The 14,823-nt window shown below is 33.4% G+C and overlaps 1 long non-coding RNA gene across 4 annotated transcripts in view; it reads right to left on the reverse strand.

Moving 5' to 3' along the window:
- LOC116423148 overlaps nt 1–8,727 on the reverse strand; it is a 59,163-nt gene extending 50,436 nt beyond the window's left edge. For all 4 annotated transcript variants that reach the window (XR_004233621.1, XR_004233622.1, XR_004233619.1 and 1 more), the window contains exon 1: nt 8,595–8,727. This is a non-coding gene — a long non-coding RNA (uncharacterized LOC116423148). The remainder of the gene's footprint in view (nt 1–8,594) is intronic.
- Between the last annotated feature and the right edge of the window lie 6,096 nt (nt 8,728–14,823).

Genomic DNA, 14,823 nt, shown 5'->3' on the forward strand with positions numbered 1-14,823 from the left:
CCTCTCAGATCCCTTAATTTTAATTTCTAACTTATTATTCCTTCATATTCAACTTACACCTGAGTTGTCTGTCTTTGTATACTCCTAAGTACCATGAGTTACAAGTATCAGTCTTCCATGTAGGAATGTACTCAGATTAACCTATTAAGTTCCTTATGATTTCTCTTTCTCTTTCCTTTTCTTGAGTCTTGTATTTGAAAGTCAGATTTTCTATTTAGTTCTGGTTTTTTTGACAAGAATGCTTGAAAGCACTCTGTTTCATTGATTATTCATTTCCCCCCTAAAAATCATATTCTTTTTTGTTGGGTAGGTGATTCTTGGTTTTAATCCTCTCTTCTTAGGTCTCTGAAATATCATATCCCAAGCCTTCCAATCCTTTAATGTAAAAGTTGTTAAATCTAGTATTATATTGACTATTGTTCCTCAGTACTTGAATTGTTTCTTCTGGCTGCTTGCAATATATTCTTTACCTTGGAGTTCTGGAATTTGATTATAATATTCCTGGGAATTTTCATTTTTGGATCTCTTTCAGGAGATGATCACTGATTTCTTTCAATTTCTATTTTATCCTCTGGTTCTAGAATATCAGGACAGTCTTCCTAGGCAATTTCTTGAAAAAATGATTTCTAAGCTCTTTTATGAATTATGGCTTTCAGATAGTCCAGCAATTTTTAAATTATCTCTCTGGATCTATTTTCCAGGTCAGATGTTTTTCTAATGAGATATTTTACATGACCTATTTTAAAAATTCTTTTGGTTTTATTTTATTGTTTCTTGATTTTTGATAAAGTTATAATTTCTGTCTGTTCAGTTGTAATTCTAAGGAATAATTTTTTCTTTCCTTTAGTTTTTGCACTCTCTTTTTCCACTTGGCCAATTTTGCTTTAAAAGACATTCTTCTCCTCATTGACTTTTTGTATTTCCTTTTGCATCATTCTTATTTCTTTTTTCCAATTTTGACTGCACCTCTCTTACTTGCTTTTCAAAATCACTTTTGAGCTCTTCTATGGACTAAGACCAAGTCTTTTTTTTTTTTTTTTTTTTTTTTTTTTTTTTTTTTTTTTGGAGTCTTTGAATGTAGAAGGGTTGACTGTTATTTTCTTCTGTGTGTGTTTTGATCTTCTTTGTCATAAGAATTACTATCTGTGGTCAAACTCTTTTTTTCTATTGGTTGATCATTTCCCAGCTTTTTACTTTACTGTTAATACTTTGTCAAAGTAGGGCTCTTTATCCAGGGTGGAGAGTGCAATATCCTAAGTTTCAGAGGTTTTTTGGAACTAGTTTCGCAGATCCTTCTAGGGACCTTAAGTTTTTAGTTTGTGCAAGGTGGAATGATCTAAGGAGAAATGTATTTTACTCTCTTGGCCTGTGCTCTGGTCTATGAGTGGCCTCAAGCACTCTCTTCTGCCCTAATACTGTGAGAAGGGTTCCTGCTCCACTGTGGGTGCAAGATCTGATATGCTATTGCTCTTCCTTACTCTGAGAAGGCCATGCTAGTCTAGGACCCAGATCTGAGTATGGGCAAAAAGATCTCTGTAATCTCCTTCTGACCAGTTGTTTGACCCCCTTACCTTCTATGGTCTGAGAGCTGAGACCTAAACTATTGATGCAATGCCTCCCATGGCCCACTCCTGATTTTCTGAGGGCAGGGCTGTGCTGAATGGTGCTTTGCTCTCAACCAGGTGTCACAGACATTTCTTGTCAACCTTCTAAATTGTCTTTGATGTCTGTGGCTTGAAGGTGTGGAAACCACCACTGCTGCAAATGATTCAGCTGGCATCTGGTTTGTTGGGCCTGGGTTATGTTGGCACTGTCAGTGCTGGACACTCTAACCCCAGTCCAACAGACCTTTTCTGCTGACCTTCTAAATGATCTTCAGTTAGAAAATAGCTTCATTCCATCTTTTTGTGGATTCTGATGCTCTAAAATTTATTTAGAGTTATTATTTAAAAGTATTTGAAGGGATTTGGGTAAGAGCTCAAGTAAGTTTCTGCCTTTAATTCACTGTTTTGCCTCTACCACCGATAAGAGTTTTTTTAAAGTCTTTCAAATTATTTTTAGCTTGCAACTAACAGTCCATCAATTTTGCCATGGTTAAACAAATGACAGTATATGGATGTATTGGAATTTTATTATGGCATAAGAAACCAAGTAGGGGGTGATTTCAAAGAAGCCTTGGAACATGTCAATTGATGTTACAGTGAAGTGAGCAGAACCAGAACAATTTATATAACAAAAATGTTGTTGGCTTTGTTTATCTATACTGTGTTACAAGGTAGAGAGTGATAGAAGTAGGTAAGACATTGAGATGTGATGTCAAGGAGCAGCTAGGTGGCACAGTGGATGGAGCACCAGCCCTGAAGTCAAGAGGATCTGAGTTCAAATCTGGCCTCAGACACTTAACACTTCCTAGTTGTGTGACCCTGGGCAAGTCACTTAATCCCAATTGCTTCAGCAAGAGAGAGAGAGAGACAGAGAGAGAGAGAGAGAGAGAGAGAGAGAGAGAGAGAGAGAGGTGATGTCAAAAAATAATCATAATAATAATGAACAATGAGGATTGGGTATCTCTTACAATACTCCAATCTAGAGATAATGAACAAGGGTAGTGATTGTATGAGTTGAAAGATGAAGTTAGACTAGAAGATTCTTGGAGATAGAAATAACAATATTTGGTTTATCATTATGGCTTTGTCCATATTCAGAGCTCACAATGATTGATTATAAGGATTATATAGGAGAATAAGGAGTCACTGAAGTTGCAAATCTGGGAGACTGGAAGGATGGTGATGTCCTTGACAAAAATAGGAAAGTTAGTAAGAGATAAATACACACACAAGTATATATATATCATGTGTGTTGTGAATATATGTGTGTGTGTATACATATATATAGACACATACATAAATATACACATATATACAAATAGAAAGACACAAACACACACACAGAGAAAGAGAAATTATGGGTTTTAGAGTTTTGAATATATAGATATCCTAATTTGGCTTTTTTAGAATTTTGGATAAGGGACATGAAATAGCTGATAAGTTTATTTTTGTTGTCAAACTCAAAACAATAAGAATAAAGGAGGGAATCTGATCACATGAAAAATGTAATTGCATCACTGCAAAACTTGAGGGAAAGAATTAATAGAGCAGGTATAACTTTTCAAATTGTATCATGTAGTCAGCCTTTCAAATGACACCATCTCTCTTCCTATACCATCTATCCTTCCTAAAAATAGAACCCATTCTGTGTTGCTTAATTACTTAATTCATGTGTTAGGTGACTGAAAACAGTCACTGACAAGAGTGATGTTGCTTTAATACCTGTCTTTCCTATTTGCATGTTGTTACTTTCTTAGCTTTTGCTTTCTTGATATTTTCTCCTTTTTTTCTTTCTTTTCATTAGTCCTGTTTTTCTTTTTTCTAAGCCACATTGATTTTAACCTGCCTTTTTTTCCCTGGTAAGTGTAAATAACTTCAGGAATTTAAAGACTACCCTCCAGCTCAGCTTCAGGAAAGACATGTTTAAGCCTCAAGGAGATAGGGCATATTTATTTTAAGTGGACATACATAGTATGGCATTTCCATCACTTTCACTATTTGTACCAAAGATGTCTGGAAAGCAGCCAAGAAGTAATAGAGATAGTTTCAAGAAGTGTACCAGAAAGAAAATAATATTCAAAGCAGGCATTTTTGAAAGCTTTCTCCCAGCTCCAGATATTTTCACTAGCTCTCTCCCATGTCTGGAATGCTTTACTTTCTCACTTACTCTCTTCACATCTTTTCTGGCTTCTTTGAAATCCATGCTAAAATGTTGTAAAGAAAGCCTTTTCTGATCCTCCTTAATTTTAGAGTCTTTCCTCTATTATTGATACATATACTTTATCATGAATACAGCTTGTTTGTACTTAGTTGCACCTTCATGCTGCCATTAGATTGTGAATTCCCTAAGAGCAAGACTAATTTTTGCATTTGAGTTTTTAGATTCAGAATTTTGCATGGTACCTGGAACATAGTAGGCAGTCCTTTATAAATGTTTATTAACTGATACCTTTTGAAAAGAAAAGAAAACAAATCCTATAGTCTTTCCAAAAAAGGCTCCTCACAATATTTATAATCAGTAAGAACATTGATAAATTAAAGAACAATCAAAAGAAAGTGATTAAGATAGTAATGAAGTAAGGAAGATTACTTTTAAAAGTAGAAATATTTAGTAATGGAAACTTATGGGAAATATAATTGTCTTTAGCCTTGAACTTCTTGGCTCCAGTAGGCTGAACTTGGAGCAATGGTAGAAGTTAAAAAGGGGTAGATTTTAATTTGATTTAAGAGAAAACTTTCTAACAATTAGAGGTATCAAAAAGTGGAATGAACAGTCTTTGAGATAGTAAGTTTTGAATTGGAAGTGGTTAAGCAAAGATTGCATTGTCAAGGCTATGCTTGGGCTAGATGACTTCTCAAGGCAGTGAGGTGGCACAGTGTTCCAAGCTTGAAGTCCTAAAGACTCATCTTATTCATTTCAAATCTGGCCTTAGTGTATGATGCTGAAAAAGTCACTTAATCCCATGTTCTTCAGGTCTTTATTTATAAAATGAGCTACAGAAGGAAATGGCAAACTTTCCCACTTTTTTTGCCAAGAAAACCCCAAATGAAATCATAAAGAGTTGGATACAATTGAAAAATGACTTGGACAGCAAAATGATCTTTGAGATATCTTCCAGCTCAGATATTCTGTGACCTTTTTGACAATAGGTGAAGGAAAACAACTCTAATTAGGTTGTGGTTGTACTTTGGAGAATATAAATGAATCAGCAGAGGGGAAAAAAATAGATAAAAGCTGAATTTCAGGATTCCCCCCTATTACAGGTGTCACCCACTAGAGGCTGATGGGTGTTACAGAAGCTACCTGCCAGTGGCTGCTGGGCATCTAATTCTAACCAGCAGAACAGATCCTTTCATGTGAGAGGGAGACTGAAAGGCAGAGTTGCATTCTCTGACCTCTCTCCTCTTCCCTCTTGCCTCCAATTTATTTCATTCCTAATTCACAAGCAACATCTCTGTCAATAAAACTGATTTGCAATTCCTTCAAGTGTGTTATGATTCATAGCTGTGAGGGATTTCATTTTAGGTCTGGTCCTTAACACCCTCTCCCCCCAAAATGGAAGGTTGAGGGTAATCCATATTTTATGACATCCAAACAAACCATGGTTAAACTTTAGTGAAGTTGGGATGAAAACGTTCCAGATAAAATGTATCTTTTCTATTTTTCCTGATTCTTCCCTTTGAAAACCTTCAAACTTTTATAAATGAAATATTAGAAAAAAAATTCCCTCCTCTCTATTAATCTGTTGATCTGTCGAGACAGAGAGACACACACACAGAGAACAGAAAGATATTTCTATGTAGTGTGAAATATTGCTGTTTGTCCTTAATTCTCAAAGAGGACCATGATATTGGGAAGGTGAAATGATGTCTTACAAGTGAATTGAATTTAAGTGAGGCAGGATTGTGCAAGGTCACAGCCTCACTCTCTCTTCCTGAGTCATTTGGATCCAATGTCAAGATATAGAACAAGATGACTTGCTAGCAACTGGTGTGAGAAATGGATGAAGCCATGAGTGAAATAAATATGGGGCTGAGTGAGTTCAAGCTTTCATCTTGAACTGACTTTATTTCTTACAAATTCTCTTTTATATCCCATAAGAAGCATATTTTTCTTTGTTATACATTACTTAAATGTCAGAAAAACACAGAAAGTATGACTAAAGCTATGATGTTTCCTTGAAGGTCCATCCTGTTATTTATTTTCATTTTTAAAGCATTTTGTCTCAAAATATTCTTCAGTCATGTCAACTATCAGTAAATAATTTGAAGGAACTCATATATGAGTGATTTGGGAAACTACCATGCCAAGTCTCCTAAAGTTCTGGAAGTAGCCTCACGTTGCTTTGATCTTCCAAAGAACTTACAGCTAGCTCTCCCAATGACTAGAGATGGGCCCTAAGATAAAAGTGAAAGACTAGCAGAGCCCACTGGGGATTATGAACTCTCTTTCTGTCAATACCTGCCACTCCAACTTTCTATGGCCAAAATAAGCTAATAAGAGGGAATATTATTTCCTCAAATACATGTAGATATGTGCTTGAGAAAGACAGTGAGGGAAGAGAGATAAAGACAGGGACAAAGAAAGGAGAATCAAGAATAAGGCTATTTTAGAGCTTGTGTATGATTAACAGCTAATTACTTGTGAAAATTCTGACAAGAATCTTCTTAATAATGGTTTGAAAATATTTTATATAAATCCTTCAAGTTTCAAAGGACCTATATAGGTCTATATAGGTAGGTGAATACTCTGATGAAACAGATATCAACTCCCTCCCTTTGTAAAGAACAATTATCTAGTGGTATTACTATTTAAAATGAGCCTATTCAAACTTATTGAGGCTTGTCCACCAATGATAGACATAAAGTGTACCTTGGCATAGTTAAAAATCTCATCTTGGAGACCTTTGGGAGCTTGTGTTTCCTGGGGAAAGTCTTTGAGAATCCATCATCATTTTTTCCTAAATATGACAGATTGGGTTAGAATTTTAGTGGAAGAGTATAATCATAATGATATTAAAGTTATTTATATATATGTGTGTGCATATAAAATTTTACATGTAAAGGAACTGAGGAGCATATAAAATAAATAACCTTGCTGAATCAAGATCACACAACTAAAAATTGGTCATAATGGGAATTTGAACCTAGGGTTTCTCTTTTCATTTTATTTCATTACATTTCCAACGAATTGGGCCCTTTTCCTATCTGGACCAGCATGGAGGCAAGCTTGAGGACAGGACTTGCCTTCAAAGAAACTCTACTAATGTCCATCATGGAAGAGTTTTGAGGATATATAAGATGATGGTGAGATGGTTGACGACACTATGAGATACAGAGTGGGAAAAGTTTACTGTCTGAGATTAGCTAATATCATTGGAACGATTGCTCAAGATCCTTTAGCCCATGAGTTCTTAACCTTTTTATGTGTCATGAATTTTTTTGCCAATCTGGTGAGACCTATGAAACTCTTCTCAAAATTATGTTGCCAAAAAAAAAAAAAAAACACACAAAATTACAAGAAAGACATGAATGTCTTATAACTAATAACATCCTTACCAGCCTCAGATCTATGATCTTCTATAGCTAAAAAATAATCGCATAAGTGGCAGCTATGTCTCACAATGGGATAGAGCACTGAGCTTGGGATAAGGAAGTTTCATCTTCCTGAATTCACATCTGACTTCAGATACTTAATAGTGTCTGAGTGCCCTAATCAAGTCACTTTGCCTCAATTCCTCATCTATAAAATGATCTGGAGAAGGAAATGGCAAACTATTCCAGTATCTTTGCCAAGAAAACCCCAAATGTGGCACAGTCAGTTATAATTGAAATGATTAGACAACAGATAAAAGGTTTTTCCTCTTAAGAGCCTATAATCTTGTGTTTCAATGCAGAATATATTAGGAAAATATAGTTTTGTGTTTCAGACCTATGCTATAATAACCAAATGAAACTGACAGTTTTTCATATAAGAAAAAAAAACTCCTCAGTTATCTAGATATTTTAAGTAGAAACCATTTTATATGAGTTACAGGTAATCTATAGTAATCAAAATCAAGTGAAATTAGTAAAGGGTTTTTTTTAATTTGAGGTTAGGAAATAAGATAATATGCAAATAAGACAGTCATTTAAGTTAGAGTATAGAAAATTTCAGCTTGAAATTTTGTAGCTTTTGAACTGGTGCTAGTTTCCTTGTGAAACACTGAAGCACAGTCATAATTAGATAGAATTTAGAAATATGAAAAGACTTGGGAAAGGAAAAAGAATTCTGCTAAATATAAAAGTATGGATATAGAAATAATTATGTACAAACTACTGTGAAGTTATTCATATTTCTGAGCCCTGGTTCCTAAAGATAGTAAGACAGCAAAAACATTATGACAATGTTAATTACATGAACATTAATTTAGAATTTAAAATAATTTTTTTCTATAGGTGCCAATAACTTAGTTAAAAGAGGAAAATCCTCTTTATGTCCTACAGAGTCCTTGACACTTTAGTTCAGGCAATGAAATAATTTCACACTTCATTTGTATTGCAAACTAGGAGTCCCAAATCCCTTTAGTTACCAAAAGGAGTACCCTCTCAAACTTGAAATGTGGAGGAATGATCTGAGAAAAAAAATTAGCTAAAAGTTCAAATTTATTTTTCAAGTGACAAATTTTTCTCTAATTTTCATTATTTTTATTTTACATATATTAGAAACATAGAAAACAATGATTCTTAGTAAGATATGAATAGGAGCATGAGAAAAAAATTGTGAACATTTTTATAAACTTTTGATGCTTACGGAGCATTTTATATAAATTTCCTATTTTATAAATTAAAATAGACTTTTCCAAATAAGTAAATAAACAAATAAATATAAATGAATACCCAGTGGTTGTGATTTATATGGCAAATAACTCTTTTACCAAATGGGCAGTTGCTCAAAGGAGTTAATTAGCAAGAAGTCTAAGGGTTAGGGTTATTGACAAAGTAACTTACATATTTCCACCAAGCCTGTCAAATTATCTGACAAGTCCTCATCTTCCTGGTCAGATAGTTAGAGATTCCAGGAAATTATGGGCCATTCTTTGACTTCTGGAGGCTCAAATCAAACTACTTGGTAGGAGTGCAATCCCAGGGTATGTAGTGACCTCAGTGACCTCCCCACTCTTAGTTATCATTCCATGTTTGGTTAAAGCAGCAATCTGTGCTTATCTGTTAAAGTGACAAAGTCACAGGTTTAAAAAAAGACTGCACTGAGTGTCTAACATGAAAAAGAACAGTCCTATTTTTCAGTCAGAACTGAAATCTTCATAGATTGTTCTAGTCTCTATTTTGATCAAATTGAATTTATTTATTAGATACACTCATTTATATACATATATATGGACATGAATATGGACATGTATATGTGCTTTATGCACCCAGCTCTATACTCAATCAACCATGAGTACTCTCGGCAAATTAAAAATAAAATAAAATAAAATAAAACTTTAGTAAAGAAAAACTTAATAAAATAAAATTCATCTAAGTTTTGGCAATATTTTGGTAAAAGAAAGTTTTGAATGAAGTAAAACTACAGTTTTATGTTTCATATATAATTGGAGTAGGACCATTTTTGTTATTTAGAAATATATAATGGTCTTCTTCTTCTTCCAACATGAATTTGAAGGCAAAATTTAAGATGATCACATCAAAGATGCATTTTTATAATGTATCAGACCTGTTTGGAATTATAGTTTCATAATTTGGGTGAATACTTGTTTCAATTTTCAGGCTCTTAAGACTTAGAAATTTCAAAAGAAAAATAAGAAAAGTCACTTCTTTGGCAAAATGTAATATTTTTTGCTTCATCTTTGTTTTTTCAATTTGAGAAAATATTAAGTATTGCTGATACTATTTTTAATTAGGTCATTTAGCTCTAAAATTGAGACATTTTCGTACCAATGATGAATTCAACTTTTTGGGTTATTCCCCACTTTCTATTTAAGAATTCTATCTTTTCCACTTCATAGTCGTGTCTCCAGGGCAGAGACCTTCCAGAATCACCTTCCTAACTTTAACAATGTTAAAGTATTACCTCTTGAAGGATTGCTTTACTTGGATAATTTGGAACTCAAATCAATCTAAAATGTAACTAAATCTTGTTAGCAAGATCCACTTTCAATATGTTTTTATTACTACTCTGCTCTTTTCAAATCAAAGAAAAACGGGGGGAACTTTAGAACAGGAAGAATAAGATTCTAGTTTATTAACTATATTGGATTTTTTATACATTTTTCTTGCTTACCATGATTTCTACAGTGAGAAAAATTAGTAATACATGAGCTATATCATTTTCTTGAAGATTATTTAAATGATTTTGATTTTAATATTCTTTTATTTTTTCTGAATGCTATATAATAGTATTATTTTATAATATAATATAATATAATATAATATAATATAATAATATAATATAAACCATAATATAACCTTTTTTTCCTTTGCTTTTTCTCATAGAAAGTCAAAATTGCAAGAGCTAGGTTACTTAACACACATACACACACATATATACACAGAGACAGAGACAGATGGAGACAAGACACAAAGAGACAGTGACAGAGAGACAGAGAGAGAAGAATCATGTGAATGAAAAGAGGGAACTCTGCTTTTCCTCTTTTAGCTTAAAGTCAAGGGCTTAATTTTAGCTCTTTTAGAAAATAGCTTTTTTTTTTTTTTGGTATTTGTTTTGTTTCAACACAGAACAATAATAGAAAACTACGGTTTTGGAGGCTCAATTCTATATATTTTTTTAAACTTCTACTTAATCATGGATAAGTGTCTGTTACAACCCTTACTTTAACTCAAGAGTGTGAAATTCCTTGTGGTTCTTTGCTTAATTTCTGAAGGCTAAGCTATATTGAGACATTGGTTTTATTAGTTGCTTTTAAACTACCATGAGTTGTCTGGATCCAGGACTTTTCATTTTTTAATCTAGCACTTTCTTTTGGTCTCCCTAGCAATGAATAAAATGGAGAAATGCATGGGAAAGAATACTAAGTTTGGAGTGGGCTATAATAAAAAAAAGTCATTAAATTCCTCCTGCCTAGAACCATTAAAGTCTTAATTTAATTTATTGTTACATATGTTTTTATATATCTCATATATCATATGTCACATCATGTCACATCACTTTCTATTATATCTTTGTATTTGATAAATATCTTGTCTTTTTTATTAAATTAAGACTTTGTCTTTTATCTTTTAAAATGTAAATACTTCTCTAAAAGGACAACATTTAAACTGTTTACCTTATTTTGAATTATTTTATCAGATTCTTTTCTTGCTGATAGAATGGAGCAAGAGGACAGTATGAATATACATGCCTGTATTTAGATTATTGTACTATGTACTGTGTTTCTAATTTCAGAATTACATGCATACAATTGGTACCAACAATAATAATGTTACAAATGTAATGGATTTTGCCTTCACATACTAGATAAGAAGTAATCTCTTGTAGTTGATGAAATTCTGGATTATAGCTCTGGAAGATTTGTTTTCAAACCACACCTCTAATTCTTATTGGTTATATGGGTTTTGCTCCAAAAGACGAGCTTTGGTCATGAAGAGCAAGACATGGAGGACTAAACAATAACAATAATAAAAGCAAAATTAATTAATTAATTAATCTACACCTCAGAAAAGTCTTGAGGATTTTCCCATCTCACTACCAAATCAGAGAAATTAATTATAGATAGATTTCAACTCAGGGGATTTTCCTATATTTAAAAGGAAAATATATTTGAGGTATTTAAAAAGTTATTCTTGTTGCTCTGATCCCTCCCAGCTGTAGTAGCCTGGAGTCAGGAAGATTCATCTCCCTGAGTTCAAATCTATCCTCAGACACTTAGTTAACTCTATTTGCCTCAGTTTCTGTAAAATGATCTGGAGAAAAAAATGAGAAAACACTCAATATTTCTTCCAAGAAAACCCCAAATGCAGTTACAAGGAGTTGGACATGACTGAAAATGACTGAACAACAATAATGTGATTAACGAAATGCATATTGATATTGCTATTGTTTTTTAAATTAAAAAATTTGCCCCATCTTCAAATTTTTTAATAGTTATTTGTATTAACATGTGCAATAGGAATAGTGCCTACAGGTTGGTTTTTATTTAAGAAGGCAGAAAGGCAATTTCTGGGTTTTTAATTGGTTTAGAGGATTTGAGACTGAATCATCTGTCTGGTCATCAGAAAAACTGAAAGATAAATTTCTGTTTTCCAAGTTATGATACGTATACATTTGGAAATTAATAATCACACTCACATACACTCACATATGGGGAGAGAGAGACAGAGACAGAGAAAGACAGAGACAGAGAAGAGAGATGGTCAGTAAGCTGCATTTATAGCTAGACAGAAGGAATGGACTAACTTGTCTTTGGGAAATTGTACAGTTTTTGATTTAACATCAGTTTTTTTTTCTAGTGATGTTATAAGGCTGTGAATTTCAGAATAATATTGTCTCCAAAGAATTGAAGTTGAGGATCAACCAAGGACATTAGAAAGTGACATAGTGAGTGAATGAACTGCAACATTACAAATGAGGAATTACCCAGAAGTGTTGTGAAGCATATCATCAGAGAAATGCAGAAGTAGAAAAAAATGGCCCATTCATATAATGAAAACCAGCTGAAGGACATGGATAGAATATGTACTAAATAGGTTTATGTTTTTTATCCTTACCTATTGAAATTCTTCTTTTCCTTCCAGTCCCAATACAGGGGTTACCTCATCCATGAAGACTTCCTCCAGTTGAATGTGATATATCTTTCTTTCCTTCCATTTTCCTTAAAGCATTTTGTCTAAATCTCTCATTTGTCCCTCTTACATAAGGTCATTGTGTTACAGATTTAGAGCTGACAGAAACCTGGATCCCAGAGAATTTATGGAGGGATATGGCAGGTATTGAGTGTTGCAATTAGAATTTAAATTTTTAGTATCTTTCCCCAAATCATCTATTGTGTATCATGCTTTAAAAAAAGAATCCCTATTCTTTAATTAAATTGCAAACTCTCTAAGAGAAGGAATTGTGCCATTTTATATTTGTGTTACCAAAGGCTTGTAATATGATCTCAAGTCAATTATAATGGCAGGGAATCTAAAGGACAACACAAAGGAACATATTTAGTATATATGTCCAAATGTTGACTTGTCAGTAAGAAGTTGTGTAAAGAAAATGTCAAATGCATATATGATTAGAAAAGAAAATTGATTGATCTTATAATGACAGTGAAAAATAACAGATGGAATGGCCAAATGTTGTTCTAGTGACTAAGAAAGAGTAAAATTATAAGAAGAAGGAGTGTCAGCAATTAGATGGTTGCCAAAGGAGGATTTAATGAAAGACTTTGGACAAGTATTGAACAGAATAAGAGGACTTTCAGTTTGTTTTCCAATCTAGTGGAGGGAGTTTTAATGCTGAGGTGTCCTCAGATCAAATGGCACAACCTTTACTATTGTCATCTCCCATTCTTCCCTATAATTATATATAAATAGTAACAAAAATATGTTTCTTATTGTCGCTTTACATGTTCAATGTCCAATTATTCGGCATTCCATAGCATATACATACAAACCTACACATAAATAAAATCTGTTGTTAATAAACTTTACAATAACTTTTGGTTAGTATAGTTTTGCAAACAAGATCACTGTTTCCTCTGTCCATGATTAGGATAAAATGGGATGAAACTTGTGCTTTCAGTGATGTTGTTCTGATAAGGAATATCTTCTGATATAGTTAAGTCTTAAAAGCTATATCCTCCCATAACAAACAAAGAATCATCAGCAAAAGGGACAAAAATAATGCTTCTCTGGATTTAGCTCTACCCTTCATATAAGCCCTGCCCTTTTCCATGATGGTCAAGATACTAGTGACTTTACTACATATTCAGCTCCAGCATCTATGCATGTAATATTGATGGAATAATGTTCCTTGAATTTTAATGGCTTTTCCACTCATCACCAGCTTTCTATTCTTAACTTTTACATCATGGCATGAACTTGCCATGGATGTTATCATATATGAATATATGTGCTATGTAGTTGAGATAAATGAAGGGTTCAATGATAGTCACAACATCCACTCTGCCTGAAGTGAGTGAAGCCGTGGTCACCGGGCTCCAATATGATCAAAGTCATTGATTCAAAACTTTATCTTTCCTCAAGGATATGGCTACAACACTCCCTTTGAGCTTGAGAGAAGAGAAAAAAGCCAATCTCTAGTGCTAAATCCACTGTACTTTACTGTCTCATTGGTCCAGAAAAAGGCACGGGTAGCTCCTGTGGCTTTGACTCTCTGCTTTCATTTCCTCACAGTACTGGAGATCCATAGTAACAGCCTGTCCCCTGCCCTAGGTGGAAATGAGGAAGATAGACAAAAAGGTAAAAGAATTGACTATAGCTTGGCAGGATAAGAGAAGCAAATGAATAAGCTCTTTCCTTTACCCATCTCAGCTGGTGACAAGGAGTCAGTTCCTTTAACTGTTTGCATGATAAACAAAGCATATTGTACTTTTAAAAGCCTTTGCGAGCTACAGTGCTTGCTCTTTCAAAGGAAAATAGGATAGGATGCTTTTAGCTTTTGTACAACCTACATTTGATTAAGGTTATTTTAAAATAAGTGCATTTGACTAAAGGAACAAAAAATAATGTTCTTTCTGCAGTTTCTATACATGCAGTTAGCGGACTTTCTCCTTCAGTGACAGAGAAAAACTCCATAATTTCATTTTCATTTTAATTATACCTTATATTTTTATATCAATTTAAAGTTTACAAAGTATTTTATGCATATTATCTCATTTGAAAATCACAATAAGCAAGCAACAAGCCATAAGGACTGAGAAACATTTGGGTTCAAATCATGCCTCCATCAATTACTAGCTATAAGGCTACTAAATCTCAGTTTCTTCATCTACAAAATGGGAATAATAACACCTATAGCATCTACCCCATGAAGAGGTAACAATAGAATAGTTTTCATCTTCTGACAAAGAAGAGATGGACTCATTATGAATAATGAACCTCATTTTTGAATATGGCCAATGGGGGAGTTTTATTTTGCTCTATTACATATATTTGTGTATAGATGAGGGTTTTTTTTTTTTTTTTCTTTTAGCATAGGGCACAATTATATTTGTGAAAAATTTGTTGTGGTGATTTTGAAAAGCAAAAGAAA

This window comes from Sarcophilus harrisii, chromosome 4, assembly GCF_902635505.1.
Source record: "Sarcophilus harrisii chromosome 4, mSarHar1.11, whole genome shotgun sequence".
NCBI lineage: Eukaryota > Metazoa > Chordata > Mammalia > Dasyuromorphia > Dasyuridae > Sarcophilus > Sarcophilus harrisii.